General features: G+C 44.4%; 2 protein-coding genes across 3 annotated transcripts in view; both read left to right on the forward strand.

Annotated features, from left to right (window-relative positions):
• LOC311140296 (NACHT, LRR and PYD domains-containing protein 3-like) overlaps nucleotides 1–16,050 on the forward strand; it is a 633,219-nt gene that overhangs the window by 316,253 nt on the left and 300,916 nt on the right. The window lies entirely within an intron of this gene.
• The window catches only part of LOC311141792 (uncharacterized protein), a 103,583-nt gene that overhangs the window by 83,365 nt on the left and 4,168 nt on the right, over nucleotides 1–16,050 (forward strand). The window lies entirely within an intron of this gene.

A 16,050-nucleotide genomic window follows, 5' to 3' on the forward strand; every position in this document is an offset into this window, starting at 1 on the left:
CTACAATGGTACATATAGATCTAGGAATCTCTCTCTCTTACTTGCCCCTCCATCAAGGTAGCCATCAACCCCTATTACTAACCTTCCCACTTGGGTGTTGTCCATCAATGACTTCCTTAATCCTTTACCACCACATAGTCTCCAAGTTGCAAAAAATTTCCAGATTCTCCTGGTAGGTCTGTCAGAGAAGCCTTCACCTTTTCGTAAGATAGTATGCGAAACATTGTTAGTTGAGACACAGCATGCTACTTCATCCTGTCTTCTTATCAGTCCTGATAAGCCTTTTAGATTAGGAAGTGCACATCCTTGCAGCTTGTTGCAGTCCACTCCTGCCATAGATGTCACACCCTGGCTCTGGGACGCTATATGTTGAGCCAGGGTGTGTTCATTCTATGTGTTCTGTTTCTATGTTGGGAGTTCTAGTTTGTTTATTTCTATGTTGGCCTGAGTGACTCCCAATCGGAGGCAACGAGTGTCAGCTTGGCTGGTTGTCTCTGATTGGGAGCCATATTTAAACTGTCGGTTTTCCCTTAGTGTTTGTGGGATCTTGTTCGAGTTGGTTTGTGTTAGACCGTGAACTGTCACTTTATCGTTTTGTTTATTTTGTCGTATTTCGCTAAATAAAGAGTATGTTTGCCTGCAGCGCTGCGCCTTGGTCCTCCTCTCTTACCGACGATCGTGACAGAAGATCCCACCATACCAGGACCAAGCAGCATGTGCAGGAGCAGGCAGCCTGGACGTGGGAGCAGATCTTGGAAGGGCAGGGGTCCTGGACCTGGGAGGAAATCCAGGCCGGGATGGATCGCCGGCCATGGAAGGAGACGGTAGAGGCGCGACGGAGAGAGGAGCAACGGCGTAATCAGTGTCGTCGTCGGACGGACGAGAGGCAACCCCAAAACATTTTTAGGGGGGGGGCACACGGCATGGGCGACGGTGCAGCAGGAGGCAGCTACAGGGCGTAGTAGGAGGTTAGGTGAGGAGGCCACCAGGTTAAGGGGGCTATTGGCGCAGAGGGAGCAGGAGTTAGTGGTGCAGAGGGTAGAGTTACTGTAGGCGATAAGGGAGAGGGTGAGAATAGAGGCACGGCGAGAGGAACTAGGTAGGCAGCTGAGGGAGCGGAGGGTTATGACGAAACCCAGTCCCGCTCCTCACACCAAGCAAGTGGTGTGCATCACCAGTCCGGTCCGGCCCGTTCCTGCTCCCCGCACTAAGTTAATGGTGCGCGTCGCCAGCCCGGCCCAGCCTGTTCCTGTCCCTCGCACCAAGCCTACGGTGCGTGTCGCCAGCCCGGCCCGGCCTGTTCCTTCTACTCGCACCAAGCCTACGGTGCACGTCGCCAGCCCGGCCCGGCCTGTTCCGGCTACTCGCACCAAGACTACGGTGCACGTCGCCAGCCCGGCCCGGCCTGTTCCGGCTACTCGCACCAAGCCTACGGTGCGCGTCGCCAGCCCGGCCTGTTCCTGCCACTCGCACCAAGCCAGGGGTGCGAGACGTCAGCCTGGTAAGGCCTGTTCCTGCCACTCGCACCAAGCCAGGGGTGCGAGACGTCAGCCTGGTAAGGCCTGTTCCTGCCCCTCGCACCAAGCCTACGGTGCGCATCGCCAGCCCGGCCCGGCCTGTTCCTGCCACTCGCACCAAGCCTACGGTGCGCATCGCCAGCCCGGCCCGGCCTGTTCCTGCCCCTCGCACTAAGCCTACGGTGCGCATCGCCAGCCCGGCCCGGCCTGTTCCTGCCCCTCGCACCAAGCCTACGGTGTGCGTCGCCAGCCCGGCCCGGCCTGTTCCTGCCACTCGCACCAAGCCTACGGTGTGCGTCGCCAGCCCGGCCCGGCCTGTTCCTGCCACTCGCACCAAGCCTACGGTGCGCGTCGCCAGCCCGGCCCGGCCTGTTCCTGCCACTCGCACCAAGCCAGGGGTGCGAGTCGTCAGCCTGGTCCAGCCCGTTCCTGCTACTCGCACCAAGCCAGGGGTGCGAGTCGTCAGCCTGGTCCAGCCCGTTCCTGCTACTCGCACCAAGCCAGGGGTGCGAGTCGTCAGCCTGGTAAAGCCCGTTGCTGCTCCACGCACCAAGCCAGGGGTGCGAGTCGTCAGCCTGGTCCAGCCCGTTCCTGCTACTCGCACCAAGCCAGGGGTGCGAGTCGTCAGCCTGGTAAAGCCCGTTGCTGCTCCACGCACCAAGCCAGGGGTGCGAGTCGTCAGTCCGGTGAGGCCCGTTCCGGCTCCACGCACCAAGCCAGGGGTGTGCATCGTCAGCCCGGTCCGGCCCGTTGCTGCTCCACGCACCAAGCCAGGGGTGCGAGTCGTCAGTCCGGTGAGGCCCGTTCCGGCTCCACGCACCAAGCCAGGGGTGCGAGTCGTCAGCCTGGTAAGGCCCGTTCCTGCTCTACGCACCAAGCCAGGGGTGCATATCGTCAGCCCGGTCCGGACCGTTGATGCTCCACGCACCAAGCCAGGGGTGCGCGTCGTCAGTCCGGCACAACCCGTGCCTGGGTCACCGGTGCCTAATCAGGTACCGGTCAACTGCTCCACAACGGAGCTGAAGCTAACCGCTCCTGCTACGTCCAGTTCAGCTCCAGCCAGCGGGGCCAGACCGGACCAGGGGCGCTTTGGGGGGATTATTGGAGGGTGGTGGCCAAGCCCGGAGCCAGAACCGCCGCCGAGGAGGAATGCCCACCCAGCCCTCCCCTGTTTTGCTCTGGTTGAGGCGCGGTCGCAGTCCGCGCCTTTAGGGGGGGGGGGGGTACTGTCACACCCTGGCTCTGGGACTCTATATGTTGAGCCAGGGTGTGTTCATTCTATGTGTTCTGTTTCTATGTTGGGAGTTCTAGTTTGTTTATTTCTATGTTGGCCTGAGTGACTCCCAATCGGAGGCAACGAGTGTCAGCTTGGCTGGTTGTCTCTGATTGGGAGCCATATTTAAACTGTCGGTTTTCCCTTAGTGTTTGTGGGATCTTGTTCGAGTTGGTTTGTGTTAGACCGTGAACTGTCACGTTATCGTTTTGTTTATTTTGTCGTATTTCGCTAAATAAAGAGTATGTTTGCCTGCAACGCTGCGCCTTGGTCCTCCTCTCTTACCGACGATCGTGACAATAGAAAGACCCCCTCTACATTCTTCCTTCTACCACCAATACATTTTCCCTTAAAACATTTCATCTAACCCATAACACATTACTTACTACTGCTCATATACTTTAATACAATATGCAAATATACCAAAAAATCCTCATACCATCAATACTACCCCCTTTTTTGAACACGTGAGTCACAATGTGATTCATGCTTTCAAAAACAAAACACCAACATTGTTTATTAAACCCTAATAAAAATGAAATTAAAATGACAACATTTGATAATACTTTAACTTACTTCTATCCCGTAAAGTAATCCTAGATTAGTACAATTAAACTATCAACAGGTATCCCTCATCCAAGATAACTCCCTCTCTCTTTAGTTATTTTATGGTTCGATTCATATATATTATTACCAAATTATAAACTTCTTCACAATTATCCTTATCATAACTAACCCCCAATTCAGCATGCCTCTAGGATTTACAGTGTGGGTGATCAAGTCACACTATAAAGCCAGGACAGATTGCAGAGGTCATTGAAATCATTCAATGAAATGTTCCATCCCACAGTATACTAATCATTACCAATATTGAAAACATTTCATAAATGTTGTGTATCCCAAATGTACATTAAATCCTCATGACAGTTATTCTCATAAGAAATTATGTATACCTAAAGCTCAGTCAAAAAATAAAAAACTTCATAAAATGCTCCTTTAAGATGTATCACCTTTGACCTGTTGAAACTCCTAACACTCAAAATAACAACCCTTTATAACATCATACTAGGTGTGTTGTGTTTTTATTTGAAAAACCCATTTGAAAAAAAAAAAAAAAAAAAACATGGCCTTAATTTGGTAGCTCCCTATTACAACCTAAAAATAAGACTACTTAATTTTACTAACTGTTCCACCCTAGCCCTGGGCAATATTCCAATGAGATAAGGAAATCCCCTTGTTCCTGGAATAGAAATTATACATGTTGTTAACATTCAATTACAATCAATAATCCAAAAATAGTAAGTACAGTGAGGGAAAAAAGTATTTGATCCCCTGCTGATTTTGTACGTTTGCCCACTGACAAAGAAATGATCAGTCTATCATTTTAATGGTAGATTTATTTGAACAGTGAGAGACAGAATAACAACAACAAAATCCAGAAAAATGCATGTCAAAAATTTTATAAATTGATTTGCATTTTAATGAGGGAAATAAGTATTTGACCCCCTCTCAACCAGAAAGATCTCTGGCTCCCAGGTGTCTTTTATACAGGTAACGAGCTGAGATTAGGAGCACACTCTTAAAGGGAGTGCTCCTAATCTCAGTGTGTTACCTGTATAAAAGACACCTGTCCACAGAAGCAATCAATCAATCAGATTCCAAACTCTCCACCATGGCCAAGACCAAAGAGCTCTCCAAGGATGTCAGGGACAAGATTGTAGACCTACACAAGGCTGGAATGGGCTACAAGACCATCGCCAAGCAGCTTGATGAGAAGGTGAAAACAGTTGGTGCGACTATTCGCAAATTGAAGAAACACAAAATAACTCTTCCGAGTCGGCGAACGCTTCGGCGCGTTCAAATCGCGGGCCGGCTTTAGGACCGCGCAGCATCCAAACCAAGTGACGCAGAGGGCTGCCGTCGATTTCATGCAGAAATGGAGACCCGAAGCTACGTTTTGAGTGTTTGTTTCATGTAAATACACCAACTAAAACCAAAGTTATGATAATTTCAATTCCATGAAAAAAGTGCGTCAAAATATGCGCTCTTTTATGAGCGCTTTGCATTTATTATAATAACTTTGTCGTCTTTTGTGATAAAAAGGAACGGAAAAAAACGTGTGCTTGTGCTAACCCGGTTCTTCAGGATGCACACGAGTATATAAACATTCATTCCCATGACAACTAGCCATTGCGAAAGAACGAACGAGAGGAATTAGTTCAGTTCATGAGTAGTTTTGGAGAGTTTTTCACGAGTTAGTATTTCAATTGTTAGTATTTCAAGAGTTTTATTGTCAGCAGTATCGTTTTTGTGAAGCAATATGAGGCGCACACTTCACGTTGAACAAGCCGTCGACTTGTTATTCCAAATGAGCGATGAAGAAACTTTGGAAAGTTCGTCGTCAGACAATGAGAGTGGCCAGGATGACTTCGAGGACCCTGTGGTCCTCGAACGCCAGTGGTTATACCTACTTTTTATTGTAAATAGTTATTTATTGCTTGTATATATCACCAAAATACTTTTATATGTTCATATTTGCACCTTGTGGTTCAATTTGAAGCTTTTTAAATGCTTGGTTCACCATGTTTGAGGGTTTTACAATAAAAAAACCATCTTTTTTCTAAACGGACTTTGTGTTTTCTGTGTGTGTTTGGGTCCAGTGTGTTGAAATAGTATGTCAAAGTGAAAAACTTACTAACAGATCATATAGGTGAGGTTGTGCTGAAAAAAAAGATACCCAACATTGGTCTGGTAAACATTTCTTTATGTAGTATATCAGGGCAAAATTGAAGGTACCCAAAAACGGCCAAAAAAGCTCCAGACTCCGAAGAGTTAACTGTCAATCACAAATTCAGCAGGGGATCAAATACCTTTTTCCCTCACTCTATGTGTGTATGTATGTGTGTATATATATGTATAAATATTTATATGTGTATATGTATGTGTATGTGTATTATCTCCCGAGTGGCGCAGTGGTCTACTAGAGATCCTGGTTCAAATCCAGGCTCTGTCGTAGCCAGCCGCGACCGGGAGACCCATGGGGCAGCTCACAATTGGCCCAGCGTCGTCCAGGGTAGGGGAGGGAATGGCCGGCAGGGATGTAGCTCAGTTGGTAGAGCATGGCGTTTGCAACGCCAGGGTTGTGGGTTCTATTCCCACGGGGGGCCAGTATGGAGCAAAAAAATAAAATAATGTATGCACTCACTCACTCTGGATAAGAGCGTCTGCTAAATGACGTAAATGTAAATATATGTGGGTGTGTATATATAAAAACATGGGGGACTGGAAGTGATGCAGACAATTACATTGATGGAAGATACAATCTATCTGCAATATTAAACTGATCTACCCCCTTAAAAAAAACAAATAAATAAAATAATAATATTAATTACCTGAAAATTGTATGTCATCCAGTCTTAAAATGTCTGCAAAAATTAATATTGAAATATTGTTAAATATTTAAAAAACCATTGTTATACATTGAGTAAATTGTCATCCATTGAGAGAGGGATATAGAATAGTATACTAACGTGCTAGGTAATTATTTTCTACAACTGTGATGTAACTGAACATCCACTAGGTGGAGCCAGTGGTCCACTCTTGATTAGACACTTCACATAAAATAGAAATTTGTTTGGTAAAAACAGTAGGATAAATACATATGTAGGTATATATATATATATATATAATATTATACTAACATTCTAGATACACACACACACACACACACACAATCAACTGACTAGTAATTTTTTTATAACTGTGATATAACTGAACATCCACTAGGTAGAGCCAGTGGTCCACTGTTGAGTAGAGACTTGGTTTGGCATGCATGTTCATGGGTTCTGAGACACCTTGAGACATGTCACATAAAATTGACATTTGTTTGGTATAAACAGTAGGATATATACATATGTAGGTAGAGTCCATTCTCGTTTAAAAAAATCAATAACACATAATCTCATTCATTATATACTATATCATTTATACAATACATTATTAAAAACATTCATTTATACAACATAAATAATATATATATATATATATATGCATAGTTAGATATAGAAGCCTTCATCATATTGAAAATTCAACTCACCTTCAAAATGCTCCAAGAGGAATAAATGATTCAAGGAGTCTCTTTAAGATGTATGTCTTCAGGTCTTCTGGTCCTCTGGGTCTTTTTTTTTGGTTGACTGAGACATCCCACGGACGCTCTTTTATGGGGTCAAATGGATCTGTTTAGGTCAGCAGTAAAACGGGACATATTTAAGAATACAATTGTTTTTTTTGTTTTTAATTGACTGAGACTTCCACTGGACATTCCATCCTCGGACGCCTCCCGGACATTCCCGGACACCCCCCCCCCCTGAGAGCTATTTATAAAAGGTTAAAGTTTAAACAGGTTTAAAAAAGTAGTTTCAAAGACACTTGGGGGACCCAATGTGTACATTCAGTTCCCTTGTGTGTAAGGGACCCCCTAGATGAGCAAACTGTTGACCATTAAAATATGGATAGCTGAGAACTCTTTCTAAAAGGGTAAACAGGTTTACAAAACAGTTGTTTTAAAGAAACACCACACACGCTGACACACACACACACACACACAACCCAAAGAACCAGTGGCTCTTGTGGAGAGAGAGAGAGAGAGAGAGAGAGAGAGAGAGAGAGAGAGAGAGAGAGAGAGAGAGAGAGAGAGAGAGAGAGAGAGAGAGAGAGAGAGAGAGAGAGAGAGAGAGAGAGGGACGGAGAAAGAGAGAGAGAGAGCTGTAATTCATTGAAGGTAAATACAATTTTCTTTCAAACCTTTTATTTTCTTCTAAAATGTTACTACATAAAATGGAAGCATGTATATACAAGTTATTAAAGTTCACTATACAATATTGAATATTAAACTATGACACTAATGTTTACTGCTAAACCTTTATATGGATCATAAACATTATTATTACACAATACTGCACCTTACTAAACAATACATGTTTAAATGTATAATTATTATAATAATCATAATTTTTCTCCTTTTCAGGGGCCTTTTGTAACCCGACACCCCCATCAGTCTCCAAATCCCCGTCTTCAAGCTGTGAGGGACTCAGACGTTGCCTCTTCCACCAGGCTCTCCATGGCCTTCAAGGTTTCGCATGTTTTCTTTTCGATGATAGATCAACCTTCTTGCCGATAAGCCCAAGTTTTGTCTTGAGAACAGAAGGGACCATCTTCGTAAATGTTCACGATGGTGGAAAAACTGTTGCACTTGTTTCATCATATCAAGCACCTTAAACCAATCTCGCCACTTGAAGCTAAAGACAGGCACAAAATAGTTGACCTCTGTGCAAGCGTTTGAAAATACATACGAACTAACAGATTTGGTGGCATTTGCGCTGTCGAATTCAGAACAACCTAAAATTGTCACTTTGGAGTCTGGACTCTACGCTACTGAAGAGATTCGTATGACTTTCAAATCATCTCGCCCGCAGACTTCCTCTTCCAGTGCGTACCCAGTCAGGGATGGTCCATTCAGGGCCTTTTAGATCTGACATAGAGCAAGTCTTATCTTAAGCCATTCCCTCATGCGAAACGCAGGAGAAAAACTGAAAAAGGTTGTTGAGACAGCTGTGTGTGAAAATCTTCACTGTTGAATCGTCCGGTTGGCCTCCACTCATATCAATCCCACCATTAAAACAATCAGGTGCATCACAAAGAATGGCATCGATGGTTTTGTCCTTGTGGCCCAGACATGAAGGACACAATACACCTAGAATTGGTCTATGAGAAGTGTTTTCTGGAGTTTTCTGTGGTTGATCTCTCTTGAGGTTTCTTGTCGCTCGTAGTGTTCACAGGACAAGTCTAACACTTACTTATACTCAGGCAGACCTACCCAGAAATTACTTTTTCATTCTACAAGGGGTCACAAGCTCACTACACAGCAGCTCCATAAGTTCACTAAAAAAATTCCCAACTGTTTCACATTTTTCAAACAGTTCAAACTTTAAGTTCAACTAGGTCAGTACACGACACATCAATCACCAGGCCATTACTTTTTATTTCAAACATGTTGTAGAGGGTTCTTTGCACAGTGCTGATATTCTCTTATTCTCAAACAAACTTTAAACTTTAGAAAATGACACAGACAACGGCTTCTGAGTATATATAAAATATCTTTAGTTATGCAATTGCAGGCAGAAGTTAATACAGAGTCAACAGGATGTGTGTAGCTCTTCATAAGTTCTGCAAATTGTCCAAAACAATCTCTGCTTTTCATCCAAGCACGCCCCTCCCTGGCAGATCAGGAGCCACCATGTTTTCTTCTTGTGGCTGTGTGGAAGCAACGAGAAATTGAAACAATCGAGGTCTACCTGTTCCTCCAGTTGATCTCTATCCCATGTCCTTGACTACACGCCCAGACCAGCTGCAGGGAGCTAGAGGGAACCATCCTTACCAAAAGCACAGCATTGGTAGTTAAGAAATGTCTCTACTATTGTTAATCATATTCATTGTTAACTATTAATATTTAACAAATCAGGTGAATATGTGCTCTTTCTCTCACAGCATAATAGATCATATATTCCCCATCAATGTGCTTTACTTCAAAGAAACAGCTGCACTATCAAGTTACATAAGCACACACCCTAAATAGTGAAGAGAACGTCCGGACAGTATGTCCTTAAAAGGTCATAAACACAGGACACAGGAAAACTCACCAATCACTTTTTGACAGCAACCGTCTACTATATTCTCTCTCACAGGAGTCTGTGAAACAAGACAGTTGGAGATTGAAACATTGTATGTGTATTCCCCTCCCCCAACTGCTCTGTTCACTCAGACAAACAAACCAGACTGCAGTTTCCCACGCAAGAATTGACTTAAAATCCTACATTACTTGATATCTTTCAGAAATACATAATTCCTCCCCCCCCCTCATAATTCCATAGGTCTATAGGAGTGTCCCAGGTTTTCATTACAACCATTTCTAGTGCATATTGTATATGGTTTCAATATCTTACTATCAGATTTGATAAATAACAGATTATAACATGACATTATGTTGGCTTGGCTGATAAAAAGGGTAGATTGAATTTCTCTTGGCAGTTGTGGCTCCCAGGTCTACAGCCAATCAAGGACTAGCTACCCATCCCCCACTGCTGCTCTCACCCCCCACCCCCCACCCCCCACCCCATCCCCTGACATGCTGGACTCTCAGGTTCTGTTCAATAAAGTGCAGCACAGCACAGGACAGTACAACTTTATTAGTCCATGTTACAGGGAACAAAGGGAATTTGTCTTTCTGAAGGGGGTTGGTCACAGATCTGCCAGTTCAGATCAAATCCCACGTTTTGTTGTCTGGCTCAGGACTCAAACCAGTGACCTTTCAGTTACTGGACTAATTCTCTAACTTCCACCTCCTAACACTTCTAGCATGGGCTTCCTAGGCAAAGTTCCTTTTACACTCTCCCATGTGTGTAGAAAACACGAGTCTGTCTCATGATCTGGTAATGAGGTAGTCCTGCCTTCAATTTCAAAATCAGTGTCACCCTCAGCTCAAGAGGGCATTACCTCTTGGTCTAATGGTCAAGACACTGTTTTTTCCCATGGGACACCTGGGTACAGATCCCGCCCATGAAATGTGCACACCTCTCCCAAGGCACCATTCCACTGCTTCCACCAATGTAGTGTTTTTTTGCAAACAGCAACGGTGTAATGCCCCTTTCGTCTCAAACCCGGGTCTCCCTGCCCGTAGGCAAACAAATATATTGTAGTGAATTCAGGGGGTCGCCCCAAACAGGTTTTGAACCTGGGTCCATCAACTGTCAAGCCAACACCTTAAGCGTGTTAGGTTCTAAATGAACCTAGTAAAACTCAGGGACGTTTAGTAAAGCTCAAACCAAGTTTATTCACCCATTGGTCATACAGCTGCATAAGACAAAGAACATATTCACACAAGCACTGGTATTTAACCCTTTCTCCTATGCTGAGCCCCTCCTTCCACATCTGAACAGCCAATACACCTCTGTTGCTATCCAGAAGATTAGTGATACATGTTCTTCCTCACTTCATCTAACCTGACCTCTGCCCAAATTGCTCACTCCTTCCCAACTCACGGCTGTCATGTTGACTTGTACCAGACTGTGTCTCTTCTCCTCCAATAGGATCCCTGATGACTAACAATAACATATCCTGACAGAATGGAAACGTTATACATTCCCCTCTCTCCCTCAGTGACATGAAGAAGTCTATTTCATGTTTAGAAGTCAGAACCCAACAAGCGCTACGCCAAGAGGACTGAACCTCTTGATGATATGGCTAGGTGTTGGATTAAGGTCGCTACATTACCCCCTTCCTTGGGGAGAGCATGCCCCCACACTTCTTTATAGCAAGTCTCTCACGTGTACATGCCTCTTTGATGGCCTCACAGGTACTATCCCACTTCTGACACCAATGTAACGAATTAAGGGATAGCTCCAACCGGGACTCGAACCCGGGTCCAGCGACTATCAAGCCAACAGCTTATCCATTCCACCAAGAGATCAGAAGGTGGTAATTGGTAGGTGTTGGGTTCAGCTTGCTACAGTATATACTTATATAGGGCAATGTGTGATCTGGGAGCGGCAGCACTACCACTAGTGCTCCTGACACAGCGTAACACAATCTTTACCTTCTGAACCTTAAAAACTGACCTAAAGTCAGATACATTTAGACAAACCACCATGTGAGCAGCAGGTGTAGGGTTAATGGAGTGAAGTGGGGGATGGGTAGGACCACCAGTATCAACTATATGTCTATGAATGCTTTACTATTAATGCAGTACTAAAACGGATGTATGCTCTTCATCAACACCATCTCACCTGTGAAACTAGATGTCAGCAATCAATCAACAAGACTAATGAAATGGAGCAAATGAAGACATTAGAACTGCTAAAGGTCAGATATTATATTCTGACACCAATTTCCTACTGGTAGATTTTGTACATGATCTGTCAATCCTGAGAGCAACGCTCTCTCTCCTCCTCTTCCCCCATCTCTCTTTGCTGGGGTGAAGTTTCCCCTAGATACAGATCTAGGATCAGCTTCCCCTCACCCAAACCTAACAAGGATCATTAGTGGGGGGAATTTAAACCTGATCCAAAGCCAGTGTCTATTTGGGAAACTTGTCCCCTCCCCCACAACTCTACATGTGGATGCGGCTTCCTCCATCTCACCATGTTCACAGAGAAAACGGCAGTGTATTTCAGCTGTAAGTATTTTGAAGTTATTAGCTATATTATTTGAATTGAATAGAACTAGCTTCATTATTATTCAACAATAACTGGGCCAATGTAGCCGTAGCAGCAGTGGTGGTTCTAGAACATTCCCAGTGGGAGGGGCCAGGCTGGGGCCAGTTATACTGTTAGAGGGGCCAGTTACATCACACATTATTGTTGTCATGTCGTTTTCTTCACTGCATTGCAGGCATCAATAGACAAATGACCATGTTTATAATCATTCAACTATGTATTATTTGCATTTACATTTTGACATTTGCATTACATATTCACTATCAGGTATATCAACTGTATTCTACGGTTTTTGTGGTTTCTTGCAAAAAGATCCGCAAATGCATCTGGATTTAACCCTCCCGTTGTCCTAGGGTCAAAATGACCCGCCACTGTGTTGAACCAACTTTATTTAATTTTTATATTTTTGGGATCATTTGTGAGAAGGAGGCAGTGATACTTTCTTTAAAGTATCACTGCCTCCTTCTCACAAATAATCCCCAAAATATAAAAATTAAATAAAGTTGGTTCAACACAGTGGCGGGTCATTTTGACCCTAGGACAATGGGAGGGTTAAGGCCTTTGCCTTCCTTGACTCAAACCTTAATACACCTAAATTGCTCCATCTCTCATCTGACATTGTGGATCTAAGATACGTTTTCACCAGCTTTAGTGCAGAAAAACTCTGTTCACAAGAAGCGGTACTAACAGGGATTGAAACAGCTATTCTGCACAGTTTAAAGAGCTGAAAGAAAACTTCTTTATAAGGCTGAATGAATAATGCTATCTCTACTACACTGGAGGGTCTCTGCATGCCACTCTGGATTTTCCTTAGTCAAATTCTTCTGAACTGATGTAGTTCATGCCCGAAGTCCTCAATATTTGATTCATACATTCTAGCAAATGGAAACAGGGACTTCTCTTTGAGAAATGCATCACTTTTGGGGTGTAGAGTTTGGACGCCATTCATTATGTCACAGTTTTTGCTAGAGAAATCGTCTGTTAAGCTCATTGAGCATCTGATCTAAGACAGGGTAGAAAAAGGTTGTACGAAAACTGTCTTTAATCTATTTCTGAATCTGACCTCTGACCTACTGTACTGAGTACACAGTCTCCATTAAATTGAGAGCTTAGCTTTTTTGATGGTTTTGCAGGGGGCTGTATTGCAGTATCACATTGCTCAGCTGTGTTCAACACTTCATTCCATAGGTCATCAGAAAATGACTCATCCCTGCAGTCATTCAGAGTTTGAACTAAGGCTTCAACTAAATCAACAGCCTTTGACAGGTCAAGTGATGAAGACTGTAGCATATCTGATAGAAATGTTGCTTCTCCAAAAACTTTATGGAGTGGAACAAGGAACACAATGAATTGTAAATCTATCTGTGCAAGCAGACCTCGTGCCTCAACAGATCTGTCACCGTTGTGTTCTTGGACTATGTCTTGCAGGACTCGCTTAACGGCAGGCAATCTATCCATAATAGTATGTAGAGCCATATATCGACATGCCCAGCGAGTGTCACTTAGTCTCTGAAGCTCTCTAGGTGCACCTGGGTACATCTCTCTTTGTACGCTAAGCCATTTTTGATGCACATATGACCCAGATGTGAAGGCATACAGTCTTTCTAGTAAGGAGAAGAACTGTCCTACCTCAGGGACAGCTTTGACTGTCTCCACTAAAACTAAGTGTAGACAGTGTGCACTGCAGTGGAGGTAAAAGGCTTTGCTTGTTCTTTAATGCGTTGCCTGGACGCCTGAATGCTTGCCACTCTTAACTGAAGCACCGTCATATGCTTGGCCTACTAGGTTGTTTTTGTATTCAAGACCATGACTTTCTAATATGTGTATGATTTAGTCAGTAAGCCATGCTGCATCTAGTGGATCAGCCAATTCAAAGTGGAGACAGCTCTCATGGACAGCTCCACTGAAATTATTAAAGATATATTAGAGTATTAGAGATAAATCTGCTCCTTTTTTTAACATATTTTGTTTTCCGTCTGCCATTATGCTGAAGACCTCACTGTCTTTCATTTCTTCTATCATCTCTGTTGGAACCATGTCTGCCAAACAACTCAGAACCTCATTCTGAATCCCTTTGCTTGTGTATTTTGCATTATGAATGGAAGTCAACCTTTTTTCCACAGTTGTGTCATGCTTAGCTATTGTTTCTAGGATTGCCATGAAGTTCCCTTTATTATCAGAATCTGCAGACTCATCGTGTCCTCTTTGTGCAATGTTTTGTGTGGCTGTAAGTAGTAGTACTTCTCCTATTGTTTTAATATAGTCCCCATTTTCTTGAACCTGTTTGTTGTGTTCCTTGTTTAGGGCATTTACCAGTGTTGCATTACTTTTTACAGCTTTCTGATAGTCTCTCCATGTAATCGTTGCTTGTTTGTGCCGCTCAGCCCTTGCATGAATTGCAAATCCCCCCGTTTTTGTAAATTGCTTTCTTCCAGTTGTTAAAACCCAATTTTGAATCCAATCCAGTCTCTGAGACAGGCGTAACAAAACCCAGAGTCTGATTTGTTTGAATATTGAAGCCAGGGGTGGATGTGGTACCAGGCCGCCTTGAAGCTCCTCCTCCTGTCCCCCATCAGAGTTCTTGGGTCCATGTTCATCACTGGCTGCACCGGTGGCTCCTCCTGGGATTGGCTGACATCACTCTCAGTCTCTCCAATGTTGTACATCTGACTATTATTTATTACCACTTCTACTACATCAGGAGGATCAGGAGGTCCTGTCCGCATCCTCTCTGCTGCCCGAGCAAAGGGAGAGCTCAAGAACGGAGATGCCTGAATGATGATCTTTCCGGATCTTTCTCCCATACTACACAAGAGGAGGATGGCTTTCTCCCCACTGAAGAGGCTTCTGCGGCAGGCTGGCTTGGCATACGGCCTGCTGCTACCCGACGACTTTGTGGATGGAAACCAAGAATGGTGAGCGCACATTTGACTCTGTGAAGACGGCTGAAACATACATGAGGAAAGAACTCCCTGACTTGTTCCCGTCTACTACATCAGGAGGAACTGTCTTTTGAACTTGGATACAGTCGATAGTGAACTGTTAGAACATGAGGATACAACCAAATGACTCATAGGATCGGCTGGCTGGCTGGCTAGATGGCTAGCGCCATAATGACAGGCCAGGTAAAGTTGGATCATAGCTAATGTTGACTGGCTGGCTGGCTAGATGGCTAGCACCATAATGACAGGCCAGGTAAAGTTGGATCATAGCTAATGTTGACTGGCTGGCTGGCTAGATGGCTAGCGCCATAATGACAGGCCAGGTAAAGTTGGATCATAGCTAATGTTGACTGGCTGGCTGGCTAGATGGCTAGCACCATAATGACAGGCCAGGTAAAGTTGGATCATAGCTAATGTTGACTGGCTGGCTGGCTAGATGGCTAGCGCCATAATGACAGGCCAGGTAAAGTTGGATCATAGCTAATGTTGACTGGCTGGCTGGCTAGATGGCTAGCACCATAATGACAGGCCAGGTAAAGTTGGATCATAGCTAATGTTGACTGGCTGGCTGGCTAGATGGCTAGCGCCATAATGACAGGCCAGGTAAAGTTGGATCATAGCTAATGTTGACTGGCTGGCTGGCTAGATGGCTAGCGCCATAATGACAGGCCAGGTAAAGTTGGATCATAGCTAATGTTGCCTGCGCTATTTAGCCAGCTCGCTAAGTTTACCAGGGTGTTACTATAGCTACAGCCACACTATGCCAGGTAGTTACATTTTCTTTCTGGATACTTTTATTTTACCCATAGAGGTCCAGTGGGGTTTGGTTAAATAGTGATGTGGCTTTTGACTGGGTTTCAAGCCTAACTATGTAGTTTATATTACATCAGGGAATTTTTAGCTACTATTACGTTTTCTGGCTTGTTTATTGTTAGAGATGTATGCTAGCGTTAGTGATACCGAGGCAGGGAGAAGCTACTCACTGGCTGGACACCTAATTGCCAGCTAGCTGATCGCTGTACAGTTGTGTGTGTGTGTGTGTGTACATG

The sequence above is a fragment of the Coregonus lavaretus genome (assembly GCF_964263955.1).
Source record: "Coregonus lavaretus genome assembly, chromosome: 2".
NCBI classification, from domain to species: Eukaryota; Metazoa; Chordata; class Actinopteri; order Salmoniformes; family Salmonidae; genus Coregonus; species Coregonus lavaretus.